At 40.8% G+C, this 20928-nt stretch overlaps 1 protein-coding gene across 1 annotated transcript in view; it reads right to left on the reverse strand.

Moving 5' to 3' along the window:
• Window positions 1-17201, reverse strand: part of LOC138982554 (RNA-binding protein RO60-like) — a 38832-nt gene extending 21631 nt beyond the window's left edge. Inside the window, exon 1 of the mRNA XM_070355868.1 lies at window positions 17153-17201. The gene's annotated coding sequence lies outside the window, so the exon portion shown is untranslated. The remainder of the gene's footprint in view (window positions 1-17152) is intronic.
• Between the last annotated feature and the right edge of the window lie 3727 nt (window positions 17202-20928).

A 20928-nucleotide genomic window follows, 5' to 3' on the forward strand; every position in this document is an offset into this window, starting at 1 on the left:
TAGTATATATTATCATTATTCCAGCTATCGTGATCCGCTTGCCAAGCGCCGGATCGATTTTCCAAAACAAAACAATCTATTTTCTTTTTGTTAAACAATAAAGATTAGCTGTTGGAACATTTTGTTTGTTTTTTGACAAAACGGAGAATTCACGAGCATGTCGACCCTTAACCTTCGCCGGCACTCGTGGGTCCGTGCGGACCCAGAAGGGTGTTTGATTGCAAATATCTCTTAAACGAGTTGGAATTTTTTAATGAGCTTTTAGAAATGCCTCAGACACCCAACAAGCTATCATCTCCTAAAAGCTCATTAAATTTCAGTGATAATTAATTAATGGTCAAATTTAGACTACACACGGAAGCATTCGTGGGGACGTGCGGACCCATACTTTTCAAAGAAGGAAAAGCGTGTATACCCTTCCGAGGCACTCGTGGGTCCGTGCAGACCCATACTTCTCAAAGAAGGAAAAGCGTGTATACCCTTCCGAGGCACTCGTGGGTCCGTGCGGACCCATACTTCTCAAAGAAGGAAAATTGTGCTAACCCTTCCGTGGCACTCGTGGGGCCATGCAGACCCATAATATTTTAATTGTTCCAAATACCGTGTATAATTAATTAATTATCACTGAAATTTAATGAGCTTTTAGGAGATGATAGCTTTTTAGGCGTCTGAGGCATTTCTAAAAGCTCATTAAAGAATTCCAACTCGTTTAGGAGATATTTGCAATCAAACACCCTTCTGGGTCCGCACGGACCCACGAGTGCGTCCGTGTGTAGTCGATAACGAGTGCCGGCGAAGGTTAAACAGACATACAAATCATTATGAGAAAAATAACTAAAATAGCTTATATATATGAGCAGCCGTCGTTCGGCCTCCAGATGGCAAGAGGCAAAATGAGTAAGGAAAGCCGCAATTCATTCAGTCTGTCTGTGTGTCCGTACTGTGTGTACGTGATGCTGTGTGATGTGTCGAATGTTGACATTTGACGATATTCCAGAAAGGAAATGGTTCGCATGCATCATCATTATTTGCTATGATACTGAAGAAAGGCAAGACCTCCCCAGCACAACATGTTCAAATTTAAATGTCCCTAACAGACCGCACACCATCGTGCAAAACCAATCGCACATCCATTCCAGCAGACAACTCGCCTCGCTCTGTCATGAACATCGAAACGTCACCCCAAACAATCATGCCACCTCGATTACTCTTTGCCTCGATCAGCATCTCTTCATTTAACAAACACCAGTTTGTGAGTTTAGCAGAAATATCAGTATTTTGTCTTGTGTGCAACTACTGGCAACGATTTGTCCGTCTTGGGGTAAAACAATATCGACAACCCCAGCATGTCGTCAGTACTATTTACTTGTCTATGACCTCTGTGATGTACTTTCAACGTGTAGTTACAGTAGGGATGAAATTAGTTGATTTTCGTACGTGAGTCCTCTTGTCCCTTCTATCCCTATTCCTTCCACACTGTTTTCGTATTTCAGGTTATAATACATTTTTGTGTGTCGTATGTCTTTAAGTTGCTAACTTTAGATATATTTACTTTTTATCTTTAAGTTGCTACTTTTTATCTATGTATTTATTTACCTTTTAATCTTTCTTCCATCTTCTGTTGTTTTATTTAACTTCGTTTCTAATGCTACATCTGGTAATCAAAAAATGTCAAATGCTACATAATATATACTTACAACAAGAATACAACTTAGAATACTCCAGTTTTCCTCCGTAGGTCTTGCACACCATATAACACAGCGATGACCCACTATGCTCAAACACCACTGTTCCGCGAGCGCTCCCTACTATATACTGACCACTGAGTTAAATATAACTCAATGCACTGACCGATTGAAGGAATGAAGGGTTTTAGCAGTAAAGCTAACTGCCAGTTACTAGTATTGGACTTTCCCTCAGTTGTTTGGAACAGAATTAGAAAGGAGCTCATGTATTTTGCAGAATTTTTTTGTACGTTATTTTAAAGTCGGCAAAATGTAGAATGAAAATTTCTAAACGTCGACCATGTGTACGTTTGAACTTTCACGCTCTAAAACTAGTCAGCTTCTGGAATCGAACAAAACACAGGCTTTCAGCATCTTTAAACGGGAGTCTTGTTTAAACTCCCTCTGGCGATAGTATGTTTTAATTATTCCCAATAAAGTCGCAGTGCCTTTTGCAGTCGGATTTACGTCTGTTGATTTGTCAATACTTAAGCAATAGCGAAGTTAAAATAGCAAGCACCAAGAACGAGATACTGTAGTAGTAAAATGCATAAATTGCCAGCAATAACACTTGTAATATCGACCAGTGCTTATCGCAGTGACCAACACATCCCTGACCTGGGTGCTGAGTAGCCGTCAGTAGTTACTCGACCACATGTCTTTCTGGAGGTGATTTTCTCAGAAAACATCCAAAGCCAAGAAAGTGCTCCCCCGTTGTTGTTATGCAAATCCGCGACGGACTTTCAGTGATACCGGCTTCTGAGCAAGGCGCACCGAAGTCTAAACTACTCTCTGACAGCAATCTAGAGAAAAATTAAGTTGTATACCCTCACGGCAACATCCATCTAGTTTATCTGAGACATTCTTGACAGGGTTTCTGGGAACCGCGTAGTCAACTACCTTTGCTTCATACAGGTAAACTGCTGAATAACACAACAAGTAGGTCAGCCAGTAATAATGAATAATATGGGGAGAGCTCTACAAGGAAGTAGAAATATTATAAGCAAAGGAGATCACAAGCACAATCCGTTAGCTTGTGAACTGAATCTGTCTCAGTTTGTCACAGGCATTTCCTTCTTACAACAGCAACAGCAAAAACAACAACAACAACAAAAACGACATCACAACAACAACAACAACAATGACCAACATTGGAAAAATCACTAATTTGTGAATAACAGGACGGATAATAATAACACTACTTTCAACAACAAAAACACCTACACCACCAAAATTCACTGGCGGTTGACCATCGGTCATTCATATGTTCGCATTCGCATCCCCTCAATCCGACCACCCCTCCCCGCTCCCCACCACCTTCCCGCCAGCCCTAAATCTCGTTTCAAAGCATTTGGACTAAAGCCAAACGATGACAACACAATCACAGCCTCGGGAAGGGTCAATTCACCGAAACACGGCCGGAACAAGTCATTTTGCACAATCCCCGTTACAGAGAGGTCTAAATTGTGTTCCTTCGTTGTTGGTGACAATTCCTAGCGGATTTCAGAAACATCATTCTGCAGAAGTTCTCACGTATTTGGGCTTGTGCCAGATGACTATACCACTGGCTAGGTTAATTCGCAAGAACAATATTGCAAACAAATCATTCTGCAGAATCCCGATATAAAGGGAGGTTTCAAAAATATAATTTGGAAGCACTCTCAAAAGTCCACATTGAATAATGTTAATAACTGATTTCATCGTACAAGATGCAACTCCCCAGGATCTCACGAAAAGTTAACTACCCGGTTAAACGGTCAAACGGTAGTACTAACTGCCAAGTAGAGCCATCTGTGTAACTTAATGAAAAACTGAACATTTTGTTTTGAAGTGTTTTGCGATGGACAGAATGCTTTTCTCGCTCACAGCATACAAGCAGTTATTGTTCTTTGTCTTTGCACACACACACACACACACACACACACACACACACACACACACACACACACACACACACACACTCAGCAAGACTGCAGCAAACGCGTACCTCGAGCTATACAAAAAAAAGTCTTCATCGTAGGCCTGTAACCAGAGACATACATTGTCTCTGCTGTAACTAAGAAGGAATGCTTCACGTTAAAGATTGTAACATTCATCCATCCTGTTTTCTTGTTGCTAATTTCGGGAAAGACGAAGATGTTCAACGCATGCATTATAAGCATTAACTGTCTGCCCACTTCAAAGACATCAACCTGAGATAGTCGACATTTGTGTGTGTGTATTTTAATAATGCTTGTTAAATCGACATACTCTGCTTCAAAACATGCTTATTCCAAAACACTTTTGAAACTAATAATTAAAGCAGCTTAACGATTTTTTCTTAATAAGTTAGATGTCACTGGAAAGCACAAAGAAATATGCAAAACGCAGTCTTCTCCATTAAATCCCGAATTCGCCGTTAACAACGCAACCTAATATAAGCAATTTAAAAGAGAAAATGTATAAATCAGATTTCTGTTTACTCTCACATAGTTTCAGCATCGGCTTCAGGTAAAATGTCTGCTTTAAATGTCCTCAGGAATGCACAGCACTCGTCGCGATACAACCTTCGTGGTTGAAAACGACGTTAAACACCAAATAAAGAAAGAAAGAATGCACAGTAAAACTACAAAACAAAGAAACAAAAAACGCATACGTGTGCAAATTTCTGGGGAAAAGGAAAAGAAACAGATCAAGATTTCGGCTCAGACTGTTACATGAGGCGAAGAGCTCATCCATCAAACGAGATGTTTTATGTTGTCTTTTACTGAACACAGTCATCAATTATCTGTTTATAAACTATAAAAGTGTACTTCCCATTGTAATGCCAACCTTGCAATTATCTCATTTATCATGCATGTGACACAAAAATAGACATTTTATTATCTGTTTATAAACTATAAAAGTGTACTTCCCATTGTAATGCCAACCTTGCAATTATCTCATTTATCATGCATGTGAACACAAAAATAGACATTTTATCTTTTGCACATATCATAATAATTGAGTACCGATACAATTTTTTTTAACTCGGTAAACCATCATAAATATGTATCATACGATATTATCAATGTTATCACTAGGAGTAAGAGCATCGTTCCACTTGGACGTATACCAAAACTGAACAGCCTAACTGGCAGTTTCCTGTACAAAATAAGCTCTTTTGCTGAATTAATTTCCCCGATTGACAAAGGTGTAAGCTACACAATTAATTCACAAAAGAAAACCCCACTCTCCACAAAAAGAAGGCAGGCTGGCACGATTATGATATGTACCCAAATGCAAGGATCCTCTTATGCCGCGTAAAACGCCTGGACAGACCCGTGTGGTGAATTACAAAATGGTTCACATGGAAAGCAGGGTAGATCTAAATATTAGCAACGATATCACAATTATAACAAACAAACAAAAATGACAACATTAATAGTCCCAAAATTGAACCTTGGGGAATACCCAACAAAACAAGGTCAGCAAGGTCAGTAACTGCTCTAGACTGACTTTCTTTCACAAAAACATGCTGCATCCAATCAGTTGAATACTATACGTACGTTATAAAGTCTAACGTCTATACATATAGATTGCACCACAATGCCAAACCCCAACAAAGGCCTTTGAAACATAAACCAAATGTAGCGTGTGCATGTGATGCTCGTGATGCTTCTTTTTTCCATCCTTACTCATTTCCCTCAAATGCCCACTTGCAGCGCTAGCCTGAATCGCAGAGGCTCAGCCCTGAATGAGTTTGGGTGTTGTTTCGGATAGAATGCTGAAGTGGGTTTGCGATAAGTTCCCAGAATTGCCAAGAGCATGAACTATGATCTAGGAGTCGCTCAAAATAATAATAAATTATTAATGACCCACGCCCACAAAAGGATAACAAAGTGTCAATTTTGACATTATTTTGGACTTGTTGGTATCCTTTGAAGGTGAAGATAACGGCCAGCTTTCAGATGGTCTGTACTACACCTGTCTATTGTTTAGCATTGATCGATGAGATAATTATAGCGATTTAAAGTTTGCTCAAACTCAAGCGGCCATTTTGAGAAAAGCAGGTGTGAAGGTCACAAGAGTAAATTTGCAAACAATCCCCAGCAATAGGGTATTTAGTTTAACTTCTAAAGCTGAACGTGACTGATAATGATTAGATGTCAACTTTTTTTCAATTTGCATCACAAACAATGCAAATGAAATTTGTTTTAAGTACAAAAAGCGAAGCAAGAAACAATAATTCGGGTGTCAAAAGGATGTTTTTTCGCGTCTGCAGTGCAATAAAACCTCATTTTCATTATATTTGCAAAGTGAATCTGAAATTGATATAATTTTTACAGAATAGATATAACACATTTGGTAGAGTGCAGAAATGCAAAAATCTCAAATTCCAAAATATTGGCCATGGCTCAGGTATATTGCTGTTATCTCTGTTCGGCTTCAGCGACTTTGTCATCCTTTCGTTGGAGCGGGTCACTTAAATTTGATACTCTTAGCTATTAAAAGGCAAATCAGGACAGAATGCTAATTTCAGCTCAAAAGAAAAAGTCAGATTTTGTACTGCTGTTGCTTAGAAATATGACAGCAAATGTTTGATATTTCTTAAATTGCGTTGCATCGTTTGTCTTTGAGTGGTTTCCCTTGACTGGCACCCAGCTTGTTTCGGTGATCATTACTTGTGATGCCAGGGATCAAACCCTACAAATGTGTAACCTTTGAAAGCTCTGGTTTCTTCACATATTTATTAGAAAATGATAATTGTTCATCCGTTTACCAAAACTCGACCGGCCATGACCTTGAAAAACTACGAGGGTCAACCAGACGTGCGGCATGTATGGAGACATTTAGAAGTAAGTGTGCAACGCTTCAAAGCTCTGGCTTCAAGAACATATGAGAAAACCTGAACATTATCAAGACTCACTCTTCCGATTACTCAAGTGAGTCGAAAAGCAGAACAATGATTATGCATGCTTGCAAATGCCCAGGGTTCGTACTCTTTTACTAGAAAAAATCTTCTTTGTAAAAAGATAGATTGTTAGACTTAATCTAACATTAAAACTTCCCATAGAGTAGTGATCCTAACGAACAATATAGCAGCTGATACTGATATGGATGACGTGACGGACGAAGAACGGACAGACCATGGACGTCAACTAAAAACAATACATCTAAGGATAGATTCTATCCTTCACTTAACCAACATGATTTGGTTGCAAAAGCTGCCATAGGGTAGAAATACAATATTTGTGAGGGAAAAATATGTCAATGTCTTCTGGTGACAATGACCACACAAAACCTTATTACACTGTGGAAGTGGCTTCCCCTAATGGTCGGTTCTGGTGAGGTTATGCCCCCTCTTTCTTTCGGCTGGTAACTGGCGCCACCTCGCGGCAAGATCACACGAGAAAGGAAAAAAAACTTGCATTGGTCCCAAATAGCATATCGGTTTGGTAACAGTTCGTGTGTAAGTCGTGCATTTTATACGGTAAACAGACAATGGTCGGTTCTGGTGAGGTTATGCCCCTTCTTTCTTTCGGCTGGTAACTGGCGCCACCTCGCAGCAAGATCACAGAAGTTGTCTCGCGTTATCACCCCAGAAGCGCTCATTATCATACTGGTACATACCAAGTTTGATCCATATAACCTTTTTAGTAAAGAAATTAATTTCGCAGTCCTCGGATTAAAGCCACTGAATTAGACGTTATCATTTTTGCCTCGTTAGTAACGTTTTTTCGAACTATATTTCCACCCCGTATATTCAAGGCTATATCGAGCGTGCGCCGCCGTACCGCCGCGCGATCATTGGCTTGGGTGTGTTGGTGCTGTGTTGTTTCCAACGCGCGGAGGCAATTTTATTTCGACCCAGACGTTGCGGCGGTTCGCTACCACACAGTTTTGACTGCTTCATCGACGGGCGCAGTGCCAGTGGCGTGGTGGTAGGACGTCGGCCGTATAATCGGGAGGTCGTGAGTTCGAATCCGGTATCCCGGTCGTTGCAGCCTGGTGGGTTAAGAGTGGAGATTTTTCCGATCTCCCAGGTCAACTTATGTGCAGACCTGCTAGTAACTTGACCCCCTTCGTGTGTACAGGCAAGCACAAGACCAAGTGCGCACGGAAAAGATCCTGTAATCCATGTCGGAGTTCGGTGGGTTATGGAAACACGAAAATACCCAGCATGCCTACTCAACGAAAGCGGAGTGAGCTGACTATGCTCTCAGAGTATAGTTTAGGGAACCCAAATGGGCAAACGAGCTCACACGTAACCAGACAATTCTGAAACGCAAAGAAGAAGAAGACGGCTTCATTTCTTTTTGAATGTTTGCACAAAATAGACCGTTTTGAATGGTGATATTTCACATATCAAAACAGGACACATCAATGAACATGATAGTTTGGCTTGTCAGTCCATTTATTGACAAAGAGGCGTGTAGGATTGGATAAAAGTGGGCAAATATGCTTGAGTGAGGACAGCTCTACAGCAAATCGGTTCGTATGTTCGTTTACGTGTATATTTCTCGTTGATAATCACACATGTACTAGATACTTCTTCTTCTTCTTCTTCTTCTTCTTCTGCGTTGGTGGACTGAAACTCCAGCGTACACTCGTGTTTTTGCACGAGTGGATTTTACGTGTATGACCGTTTTTACCCCGCCATTTAGGCAGCCATACACCGCTTTCGGAGGAAGCATGCTGGGTATTTTCGTGTTTCTATAACCCACCGAACTCTGACATGGATTATAGGATCTTTTCCGTGCGCACTTAGTCTTGTGCTTGGGTGTACACACGAAGGGGGGTAAGGCACTAGCAGGTCTGCACATAAGTTGACCTGGGAGATCGGAAAAATCTCAACCTTAAGCCACCAGGCGCGGCCGGGATTCAAACCCACGACCTTCCGCTTAGAAGGCCGACGTCTTACCACCAAGCCATTGCGCCCGTCGTTCTAATACAAACCTTACTCATGCCAACAACCATAAACTTAAGCTGTACGTGGTTTCAAAGAGATACATTTTGTTTTCACTGGGGGATACTTGCCCTGAAGTTGACGACAACGCTTTGTTTTCACCAGGCGTCAGCGCGCTCTCGGTATAGCCGAATAATACGGCGTGATTTCAGTGTCCCGTGGTTTATTTAATTTTGTGGTTTTTTTCTTGAGCAGGTAGAATAGTATATTTTGGGAAATCTTACCACAACTTTTGGTTGCTAATTATGGTTTTGTAAAGTATTTTTATTCTGTTGATTGTTTGTTTGTTTTTACTTGTTTTTAATGTGCGAATACCACGTCAGTTGCTCTGGAATTACCCTGAGACAAGCGACCGAATCTATCGAGAAGCATTCGGGACCTAAGCCTTTTTTTAGATGGCTTTGGGTGTGCTCTATTCCGTCGTTGGTCGCTTTTTTTTATTTTTTAACTGTACTCCTGCTTTAATTTGCACTGTGCTCAGCAGAAATTGTCCAAGGTCATTCTTAACATACCTGGCGCCTGTGATTTTAGCTTCATAATGCGAATTTCCCTACTTTGTCTCAAATCGACCTTTTTTTGCGGCTTTCAAGAGAGCAACGTTTTCTTCTTCCTTTCATCTATTAATTCAGGAATTACCGATCATATACTCTTTCGATTTACTATGTCAATAACTCGAATGATACAGGCGTGAAGTTTACATATATATAAATAAACTCGTTGAAATCTGTTATCGTGGAAAAAGAGAACTCCCATAGAAATCTGTAAAAAGATGCTACTAAATTCTGTGATGCATATTATGCACGCACCAGGACACTTAGCGAAACATTAAAGTTAAAGCCGATGCTTTGCGACAGTGCATATATATAGGCTATATACGTGTTTTACAGACATGCTGTTTCCGGCTTCTTGTACAACCATCATGACTGATATTAACAGAGAGCATTTCGATATGAATAATAAACGCCTGCGGCTAAACTACGTGCGGCCTAAGGCGAGGCATGCTTATTTGCATGATTAGAACCGATTAAAAGTTAAATTGAGAAGAAGGAGAAGAAATCGAACCTGCAAAGGGCGACAGGTACATACCTGCGATGACTGACGACCCGAACACAATGTAACAAAACACGAACTAAGGACAGAACTAAAAACAGGCAATCCATGAAGTTTAAGAAACTGATGATACAATTCTGGTCATAATTTCGGTTGCCAAGCAGGGCATTGCATCAGCTAAAACTCACTGAAACCGCTCAGTCAAGCTGTGGCTTTTTCTACCCCAGCAAGCCAATCAGCTTTGATGTATGTCACGTGGGCTGTCACGTTACGTGCCACAAACAAACAAAAAAGCCGACGACTGATACCGGCGAGTCACTACTTGAAACAAGGAACACGCAAAATGACGCAAAGGCGGTATTTTAACATACACGTCCGTTCTCGTAGGCCGAGCGAGCCAGCCACAGACTGACAGAGCAAAGCCTTCAATAAAGGACACGCGAGAGCACAACAAGTTAGCTTTTCTGCTCTTCTTTTTCCTTTTTGTTCAAAGTACCAATATGTCCACGACTGGCTATGTACCCAGAAGTACGCCTTGCTCTCGGATGAAGGGGGAGTAGAAGGGGTAGGGAGAGAGGAGGAGGTAATGGAACGAAAGGAGGGATGTATAAAACAAACAGCACATTATTTGGTTGGCTTTTATTCGAGTTATTTACCCATTTACCCAGGATGCACGCCTTGTCATACCTGATGTAATTTTGTTCTGTCAAGTAAGCATTTTCTTTCAAAATTGTCGCGATGATTAAGAACCGTCATGACGTACATTTTGATAATGATTGTAATTTTTTTTTTCTCACCCCCAATCATTTCATTCAATCTTCTTCAACAATTTCGGTGTGACTTGTTATCTTTTTTTCATTATCGTTTTGTGAAGAAACACACATGCGTCCTAGTATCGCTATGTCAGAAGAGAACTTTACTCCTGGATAGCTGGAAAGCGGTTGGTAAACTTGTACAGATAACAACTGTTTCGCGTCCCAAAATCCGGTTTCAAATCGCCCCATGCGCTGCACTGCACATTTTGGTCAGGGGTTTTGATGTCACTATACACCAGGGATATCTTAAAATTAGTCTTTGACCGTTCGATAAATCACAATTTATGCGCTGCGTTTGAATTGGGTACTCTTTGCAAACAGTAATATCTCCAAGCACTGTTTTTCTTTTCGATTATGTCCTACGTGTTCGCCCCTGAGAGCGAGTTCAATTGGCAATTGCATGCATTTGCTAGACTTGAGTATCTCAATTCGCACGGGTTTCGTCTCTCTAGTGTTATTGAATTTTGCCTGCACTGAAAAAATAAGTCCATCACCATATTTGAACTCCAACACAGAAGAGTTTGCAGAATGAACCGCTTCACCTATTTACATAGGTTTAACTTATCATTATAGTTGCGGAGCATTTTCGAGTTTTCCATTCTATAGTTATTTGGACTTGCCAGAAAACTTTACCAAAATGGCTGTTTGTAAAAGTGTTGTTTGTAAAAGTGATTTTGTATGATGTGTTTTATTCTGTCCATTTACTTATTGATTGATTTATCAATTGATGTATTCATGTACTTATTGATTCATTTGCTTGTTTATGTATTCATTGATAATGTGAACCCAAGGATTCTGTTTTACTTTCATCACTTACTTTTTCTTCATGAATCCTTCGATGTTTTGCTTTGTTTCGTGCTCAGAGAACATTAGAGTATAAACAAATCAGTTCATGTGTATCAGCATACATGAAATCACATCACACAAACTGAATCCTACCGTCCAGGCAATGACGTTGAAATTCAACTGCAATACAAATCAAAAGTTCAAGAATTGCAATACAAGCAAATCACTCTTTATTCAAACATATATATGCAAACCACACATTCAAGTTCATGCGCTGACTCGAAAAAAACGTTGACAAAACAGACAATCAAACGAAACGGTAGAAAGAGCCAGTGAATAGAGAGAACAAATCAACACAAAAGAAAGCCAGCCATCATTCACATATTTGAAACTACTCTCTCGTGTGGGACACTGACGCACCAGAAATATTGTTATGTCGGCTTACTGACACCAAAAGTAATAATTACAAAGACCACAGAGATATTTTTATGAAACTATCACTAATAATGTCGAAGATCGCCGCTGAGTTTCTAATATTCACCACAACAAGATTATTTACATAATCGGATGTTTGGTAGGAATGTGGAGACAGAAAACTGTATCAAATGTAAACACTGCACATATTGCATTGACCTTTGTTACTATCATAGACAGCTACACAGATTACGACTGAACAACTTATATTGTGCAAGATAGTTAATTTCTAGTGTGATATCTCGAATCACTCACAATACTGTCTCCTGCAAGTGTCATACTTTTGCCTCATCTCTTAGCATAAATATAAGCGTCACAGTTTTGTTTTTATGTGTTATCATCTTGCAGTGTATCGGTAATCCAGCATTATCCTTTGAAAGATAGCATTAGGTGATTTAATAATGTTCTTTATAACTAGACTGATAACAACAAAGATATCTTCGTCCTCAACTGTGTGTCATCATAATGTTTCAAACCATAACTTTATTTTTTTGCGGTAAATGTTCCTGAGTATTAAAATATTTTCAGACTTGAGAAGAATAATGACATGCGTAGTGAAACTTCTGATTTAGAATAAGAATATCACAAAGCAGACAAAAATTCAATACGAAGGAAATGTCAGAGCCTTACGTTTCTTTCTTCTCCTTTTTTTTTATTTGTTTTTATTTTTTACAGTAGGTCAATCACTACGTTATATTTGTTTCAATAGTTAAATGGTAATTTTCATTATTCACACTCTACAAACCAGAAAGTCAGACTGATCCTGCTCATGGCGCATAAGTAACAGGGTTTCCCCTCTTTAAGACCTAAAGCTCCAGAAATAACATTTTCAAAATCCGAAAATCCGGATTTCCAGATGGGAGCTGTTATCTCTGAACACATGTGCACACCACAGGCTCTTGAACAAGATGAACGTCATGTTGTGGTTTTGCTGTTCACTATACTTTCTTGCGGGACTGTTATTTGTCGTATCTACTTTCACAATTAGTCATGTTGACTCAAGGATGCGCCATGAGCTAACATAACTAAATCAATCTCAACAGCGCATGAGTACAAATTCTCCAGGGCAGAATCTCTTGGGAGTTAGTCGTGTGGAAGTGTGCCATAAAACTAAATAGACACCAGAGAAGTATACGTTAGTTCTCTTTCGTTATTTGACGTCAGTACTAGTTAAGCTCCCTAGCTCCGACATGTAAAATCTCGTCACGTAATTGTTGAGATTTTCCCGGAGGAAGTAGAGTTTCAGTTTTGAAATTGTTGCTGCTCTGTGGTACGTGTGTTATTATTCCAAACCAAAAGCCACAATATTCAATCCGTGAAGGCGGGTGTTTTCTTTTTTTTCGTCGTGTTGTTTTTCTCGTTTGTTTTTTGAATGTTTTTTTTTGTACATGGACAGTCCAGTAGAAAAAAATGTAGCACAGCTTTTGGGGATCTGGGAGGACCAGAGTCTGTTCGATTTTGGAGACATGCCATTATACGAAATGTCACTTTTAATACTCGGTTATATTGATACTGATACTACTCCGATGACTAGGACATATTTAATAGTTTGTCATATCAACCCATTCTCCTCTAAATTGCTTTGACAGATAGCATGATTCAGAGAATAATTCATAAAGATGGTTTGAATTTCAAAGTAAAAGCTCGCTACCGTAAACGCACTTTACTGTGTGGGAGTCTCCTCTTTGTCTACTTCAGAAAAAAACTTACGGCAGACTGATTGCCTGTACCACAAACACACACAAAAATACCCAAAACTCTGCAGACTGCATGCTTCCACGAAGAGTGGTAATTTCTTGCTAAATTAATTCCGAAAGTGAAACGTTTGTAAATCTCTTAAAATTAATTCCATAACAACAAAAATCCTGCTCTGCACAAAGACAGCAAGGATGTAGATCGTTTAGTACGCATTCTAGTTTGCGGATCATATACTACTTCCAGTGGACAATTTCCCAGAATTACCCATTCTACTTTTTTAGTAACATCTGCTTTTGTGAAATGCCCTATGGGTATCATGCAATCACCGCGACTACATGTAATGGTGAGATCAAGAACACGTACAAAACACTAATACGAACGGAAAAACTCGGAAACCGACGAGTCAACACATGCTCGAGAACCCACGTGTAATGTATGTTTGCAGTTCAACTTTTTATTTTCACGCCTGGGAATTGTGAGACGGGTTGGCTCAGTGGTAGCAAGTTTCCCCTGTCCCGTTGGTCTCGAGTTCAAGTCCTGTAAATGGCAAGAATATTTTGTAAAACTTTTTTCTCCATTTTTCAACTTTTTTTCTTCTTTTCTTACCTAAATATTCTTGTATTTTATTATTTTTGATTTATTCCAAAGGTTTTGAGTCGTGTATCAAAAATCGAATATAATGTGTAAGTGCCCTTGAACAGCTTTCCCAGAATCCCGTATTCTTTTTTTAGTACGGGATACCCCCAAGAAAAGGTCAAAGGGCGTATGTATCACCGCGTGTCGACTGATAGTAATGGTAGTTGAGCACTTCTAATTTAATCTACTTCTGGATGCCATAATACAATTCTTTACCGAACTCCAGCAAACGATGGGCCCAAACAATAAAGGCAACCGGCCCCGGAAGGCGGAAGTGTTAAAATCTCAAATCCAAATATGATGGCCGCGGGTCATATCAACCTGATCCCTTCATAAGCGTATAACCAGGGCCAGCCAGCGATTCTAGTAACTAAAATACGCCATGCTACATCAGCCTTCTTGAGACCGGGATGGTAGCTTGGTTGTCAGTGACCCGGAACGAACAAAAGGACAGAGCGAACGCTCACTCAGCCTGCACTTGAACTTTGTGTTCAGAGACTTCGGAAGCAAACGCACCCGATGTCTTAACTCGGCACATGAATGCCAGAAGAGAAAATGTTCGATCTTCCCGTATTGTATTTCTGGCAACAAGACAAAACGAAACAAAGCAGACACTGGTTTTATTGTCATGCGGGTACTTTTTCTTGAATATTGCTGGGGGGGGGGGGGGGGGGGGGGGGTAAAAACGCTGTTTGTTTGTTTCTTTTTCTTCTTCAAATTAGTGGCTTGTCCCTGTGTTGACACCCAGGCTGTAACTCGTAAGAAACTCAGCTCGAAGCCACCTGATCCACTGACTCTGCCCACACGTGCACTTACACAATCGAGCTGGCCGACTGCGTCTGAACCACCAATGCACGCCTACTTGTGACTTTCCGAGCTGGTTTAACGTTCGGTTTGATATGTACCGCTTGTCCGAAACAGCATTACCATCGTTAACAACCGGTATCCCCCACATGAGCTTTGTTGTTGAGTCATTTAATTCGTGTCGTGTCTTGCATTGTCCGAGAGAAAAAAAAACACAGTCCACACAGTACTTCAATTTATGTTTCCTTCAACAACAAAACAAACAACAATTACACAAAGAAACAAACAAATGTAATCGAACCTGTGACGCTACACACGTTTTGGATTGAAACAGTAAAGTCTTAGCTTCAGTTCTGCAATACGCTTTACTTGAAACACGCAGAAGACTGATGCATTCATTTATATACTTGACACTGAAACCGCAACAGACGTAATTTATAGTAAGGTGTGTCCTAATACGCACCCAAATAAGGAGACAAAGTACGCTGGGGAAAACACAGACTTAAAAACACCACCATCCCCAGCACAACAACAGATATTGCGGCAAAAGCAATAGCAGCAGCAACAACAAGAACATCAACAACAACAATATCCGCAAAAAAACGAAAAGAACGGAAACAACAGTAACCACGTGACACATACTTCACACACACACACAAAAACTTGAAAGGAGATATTGGAGAAAGTCGATCACAATTTTAAAGCTCCAAGTCCCACGTCTCAATTTTTGTGCGTTTCTATAGTGTGCTTGATACGTAGACAGTATGGGTATTGATTGAAGCTTTGTAACATATGGCCCCCCTTCCGTCTTCAGTCTTCGTCCCCCAATCTTCCTCTCTCGAGAAAATACATAGAATGTGTACAACCCTACGATTAACACTGATTACTGCACACAGCCTTCATCATTGACTGATGAAAACAAGTTTTCTGGTGAAATTAATCTTAAGGAGTCGCTGTGCTTTTAGATACACCTGAAATGGAAAAAAAATCAAACATACTTCCGTACTTCTATGTTTATGTCAGTCCCGATTCAATCAATGAACTTTTTATCGAGTCAGTGCTGGAAATCATTCATAACACCAGGGACCTATATTAATATAGGTCTATGATAACACAATTAATCAAAACCCGTGCGAATATCAGTGCTCAAAGACAAGTCAAAGTCTGAAATCTAGCAAATGCAGTTGACTGTTCACCGCTCAAAAACAAAAACAGTGGACAGAGAAATTACAGTCTGCGAAGAGTATCCAAACACAGCGCCGGATTAAAATGTGAAAAACTGAATTTTTGGGTGTGTCCATGCATGGTGACATAAATTAATATAGCTACCCAAAATTATAGCTCATTAATTGTGCGATTTGAGACCGTTTAAGTTTAGCAACGAGTACCTCATCTGTAACCCCTACGTACACTGAAAGAAGTCATTAACACTGAAAGAAGGTTTTTTTCTCTCAGTATAGTCAAGACCTACATTAGATCTAAATATTATAATATAGGTCCCTGGTACAGTCAAACAGTTTTTCTTTGACTGGATTAAAAACACCGTACGTAACACTTTACACTGAACGTCTTAGCGTACAACCACCTCATGTCCCAAATAGATTCTTATCCTGGGGACAAAAATAGAAATTTAGCATAGCATAGCATAGCTGTATGACTCGACAGTTTACCTTGTCACATTATATAATAATAAATGATTGCATCTCGATGTAGTAGTTTTAGTACCCTCTGCCCGTAGAGGACAATGATCAATGTTTGGTTACTGATGAAATGGTTCTGTAGCTGAAACACTGATAAGATTTCAAAGCAAGTCGAAGTTCGACTAGTTTAGTCTAAAACTGAGTCTCTGGTTCGACATCGGGACTTGCACATCATCCAACGAAAGACTGATAAGTACCCTGGGCCAACCCATCCCCCAAAACATCATAACACTTTGAAAACTGATGTCTCTTCGGTAAAGAAGGGACCAATACTGGCTGCAAATAATTTAGTTCTTGGGTGGTAACAAGCCACTAATTTTTAACAGTCAAGTTCTACGCAGTAGTCCCGTAAGAAGACAAAGACAGCCGTCGACATCGCCGGCGCCATTTGCCACGTCTGCGCCATGTTTACGTTCTTTGGAATTGTTTCGTCTTGAGCCACCACACCCTTCCTTCAGTCTTTTTCACCTTGTAATGCGATGCTGATAGTCTTTTATCATTGGAATAAAAAGAAAAAGCGGACAAATAATCACTAACCTTTCGACGACGTCTCCGCCGTTCGCCGGAAATGCGTCATTTCGGGACTTCCCGGTTTGACTCAAAATGTGTGTACTCACTTCGGAAAAATCCGAAACACATCATGTGCTTGGCGGCCTAGACCGATTGATACCGTCATCTATCCACTCATGTTTTCGGCTTGAGCTTTGCACTTTGTATTTTTCTGAAGAATCATTATATTTGGAAATCCACGACTTTATTTGTCACTAGTCACGTCCTATTTTAAAGTCGCTATCTAGCACACGCCAGTAAATGTGAATATCCCCCAAATTCGATTTATTCGAAAACGCACCGTGCTGCTGATCGAGTTTTGGACCATGTATCCCCCCCCCCCCCCCCTCATCCGCACTTGGATTCTAGTTTGTGATGATAAATGGTATTACCAAGGGCGGATCAATTCACTTTGGATGGGGGGTTACAAAATGCCGGACTGCGAAGATACAAGTTCAGTGACGGCGCCGAAGGCGCCTAAGCCTCGATCTATAGAGGGGGGTCCGGGGGCATGCCCCCCCGGACATTTTTTTTTATCCAAAGAAGCAAAATCTGGTGCATCCTGAGCCAATAAATTACCTCTTTTTTGGGGGGTGGGGGGGGGGTTACGTAACCCGTGTAACCCCCCCCCCCCCCCCCCCCCCAGATCCGCCCTTGGGTATTTTGACTTTGAAATTAGCTTCAACGCAAAGAAATTTCCGGGGGAGCATGCCCCCGGACCCCCCTAGAGGCTTAGGCGCCTTCGGCGCCGTCAACTTGTATCTTCGCAGTCATTTTGTAACCCCCCCCCCTCCAAAGTGAATTGATCCGCCCTTGTTTACTGTGTATATATAGCCGTGCGACATTGCATGTGATTGTGTACACAAAGGCTTGAGTCCGGAGAAAATAGATATGAAAAAGAAAACACATGCTCCTAGATATCTGTACAGTTTCTCAGTTCTGGCGAGAGAGTTCACCTTCATGTCCTACAGGTCTTTGGCGTACGACAAAGGACTATCTATGGTACACTAGCTAGTCCTTGGTGATTTGCTGCACTGACAGAGTCGGTTCTGATAGCTCATTAGAGCGCGGGCACCTCGATACTTGGTTTCGTATCTGTTTTTAAAAAAAACGATTGTTCAACGAATCCAAAAACAAAGAGACTGCCAACGTTCCAAATTCAGAATCAATAACAAACGTTCCAACAACCTACCTTTCTTGTTTTTTGATCGTTCAACGACTTGCTTTTCACACTAAATCGGTTTCTGACAAGGGGATCATTAACATCTTTCAAACAAAAGTAATTTTTCGGGAGGGTTTATTAATTAGATCAGTCTTTAATGCAAAGTACTAAAGCGGTAAGGCAAATCTTCTCCCTTCTAAAGCCCATATAGTACTAGGTCACCAGGTATTGTAAAATTCTTCATGACCCTCGATTCACTTCGCAAACGACACCTGTCGTATGCACGTGTGAAATATATACGCGCTGCAAAGAAATTTGACCGACCTAGGCCTTGCCGGGGAGCGGAATACTAGCTATAGATTTTTGAGTAGCGGCTTAATTTGATGAAGCCATCATTCACAAGAACACCTCAACAATTATTTCATCTCCATAATTAATGGTCCGATCGTCTCGAATCGATTTTAAGAGAAAAATACGAAAATGAATCAAATGTGGGTGTTTTTTAAAATAACTTGAAGGGGAACATAAAAAAAAAACAGAAGACGTGGGTGGGCAAAAACTTATAAAAAAATGTTCTGTTAGTCCCTTCAGTACTCTAGAGCTACCCGTAATATATAACAATAACGATACATAACACTTCTAGTCAGTGTGTCACTTTAAGTATAAACTTCTGTTCTCCGCGTGCTGATAATAAAAGCATATGTGTGATGCTGAAATAATAATTTTTAAGAAAAAAATACAAAGCTGCAGGTCCGTTGTGTAAACCTGAGTGTTCGGTCAGAAACTTATTATGTTAAGGTCAAGAGTATATATTTGTACCTGCGGCTGTGAACTTAGGGGTGTTGTTTCCCTTAAGGGGGGCCCCAGGACTGTTATGCCGGGTGGAAGTAGAGATAAGCGCCTACTTCCCAAGAAATGCTCCAAATGGCTTCGTGTCTCCAAACACCTCTGACAGTCAAATCCAGCTCCTGGCCTTCACGTGGCGGGCCCTGTCTTCGACTAACAGGAGAAGGGATGCAGGCGGGTCACTGGCGCCTTAAAACCAGCTGCTTCGGGCAGATGGGGCTCGTTAACCTTGGATGGTCGCTCATCTAGGAGAAGGACAACTCCGATTTCAAAACCCGCACTGCCTTGTGTGCGCCTTGGGAAAGGCAAAGGCTACGAGAAGGAAAACTTCGACGTCAAACCCGGGTAGAGTGGACTCGACAGCCCAGCAAGGCAGCTACTCTTGGGGAGGAGGCAACCCTGAGTAAGAACCTCAACCACCGAAGACGGAAGACAGCAGCCAACTTGGCGTGGGGAGAAAATCGGCTGTCTACGCTCCCACGATAATATGGCCGTACAAACCATCGAACGCAGAAGAAGAAGAAGTTTCCCTTAAGGAAAAAAGGGGTGAAATTCACCCCTGAGACAGGATTTTGATGTGGGAAAAATGACCTACAGCTGGGATTGTCCTGTCAACCTGGTGTAGACAAACAGCAACCAGGATGTAAATGCAGTTCACGAAACTAAAAGGAGATATACTGTTCCTATACACAATCTCTGCTGGAAGTCACACCAGTGTAAGGTTATACCTTGGTAAACTCAGTGCTTTCCCTGTTCGTGTACTTGTACAGTGCGTCCCCCCCCCCCCCCCCCCCAAACATCTGTACATTTGTTTTTAATAAGATCTTAAAAAAGAAGATTCCTAAAAAGGGGGGTTATGAACAGTAATTCTGAGAGAGCAGGTCTTAAATGAGAGGAAGTCTTCATTTGGAAGGAGGGGGCACTGGGTGTCTTTAAAGGAAAGTCCCACTATAACGCCTCCTGTTCAGGAGTATGTATGTGTTGTACATGTGGTTGTTGTTGATGTTTTGTTGTGTTATTGTTTTAACTTTTATTATTGTTGTTGTTAATGTTATTGCTACATGTACTGTAATTTGTAGTGTTCAACAAAGGAAGAATCACAACAAAGCAACAAAAACAAATACAAACAAACACTAGAAAGAAACCATCAACAAAAATCACTAAAACAGAAAGGCCTATAAGACGGGTGCCACAGCCTATAATGGTAAAGAAATCTGCCTTCCATGTGGAATGTTCGAGGTTCAAATCCTGGCTGTTCTTTGTGGGATAAGGGTGGAGATTTTTCCAATCTTCCAGGTCAACTTATGTTTAGACCTGTTAGTGCCTTGGTGTGTACACTTTCCTTTTCTTTCTTTATTTGGTGTTTAACGTCGTTTTCAACCACTAAGGTTATATCGCGACGAGACTTGAAAGGGGGGGATGGAATAGAGCCACTTGTTAATTGTTTCTTGTTCACAAAAGCACTAATCAAAAAATTGCTCCAGGGGCTTGCAACGTAGTACAATATATGACCTTACTGGGAGAATGCAAGTTTCGAGTACAAAGGACTTAACATTTCTTACATACTGCTTGACTAAAATCTTTACAAACATTGACTATATTCTTTACAAGAAACACTTAACAAGGGCAAAAGGAGAAACAGAATCAGTTAGTCGCCTCTTACCTCCCCATCGGGTAAATTCTTCCCCCTAACCCGCGGGGGGGGGGGGGGGGGGGGGGGGGATGTGTACACGCAAGCACAAGACTTAAGTACACA

The sequence above is a fragment of the Littorina saxatilis genome, linkage group LG12, assembly GCF_037325665.1.
Source record: "Littorina saxatilis isolate snail1 linkage group LG12, US_GU_Lsax_2.0, whole genome shotgun sequence".
Taxonomy (NCBI): Eukaryota; Metazoa; Mollusca; class Gastropoda; order Littorinimorpha; family Littorinidae; genus Littorina; species Littorina saxatilis.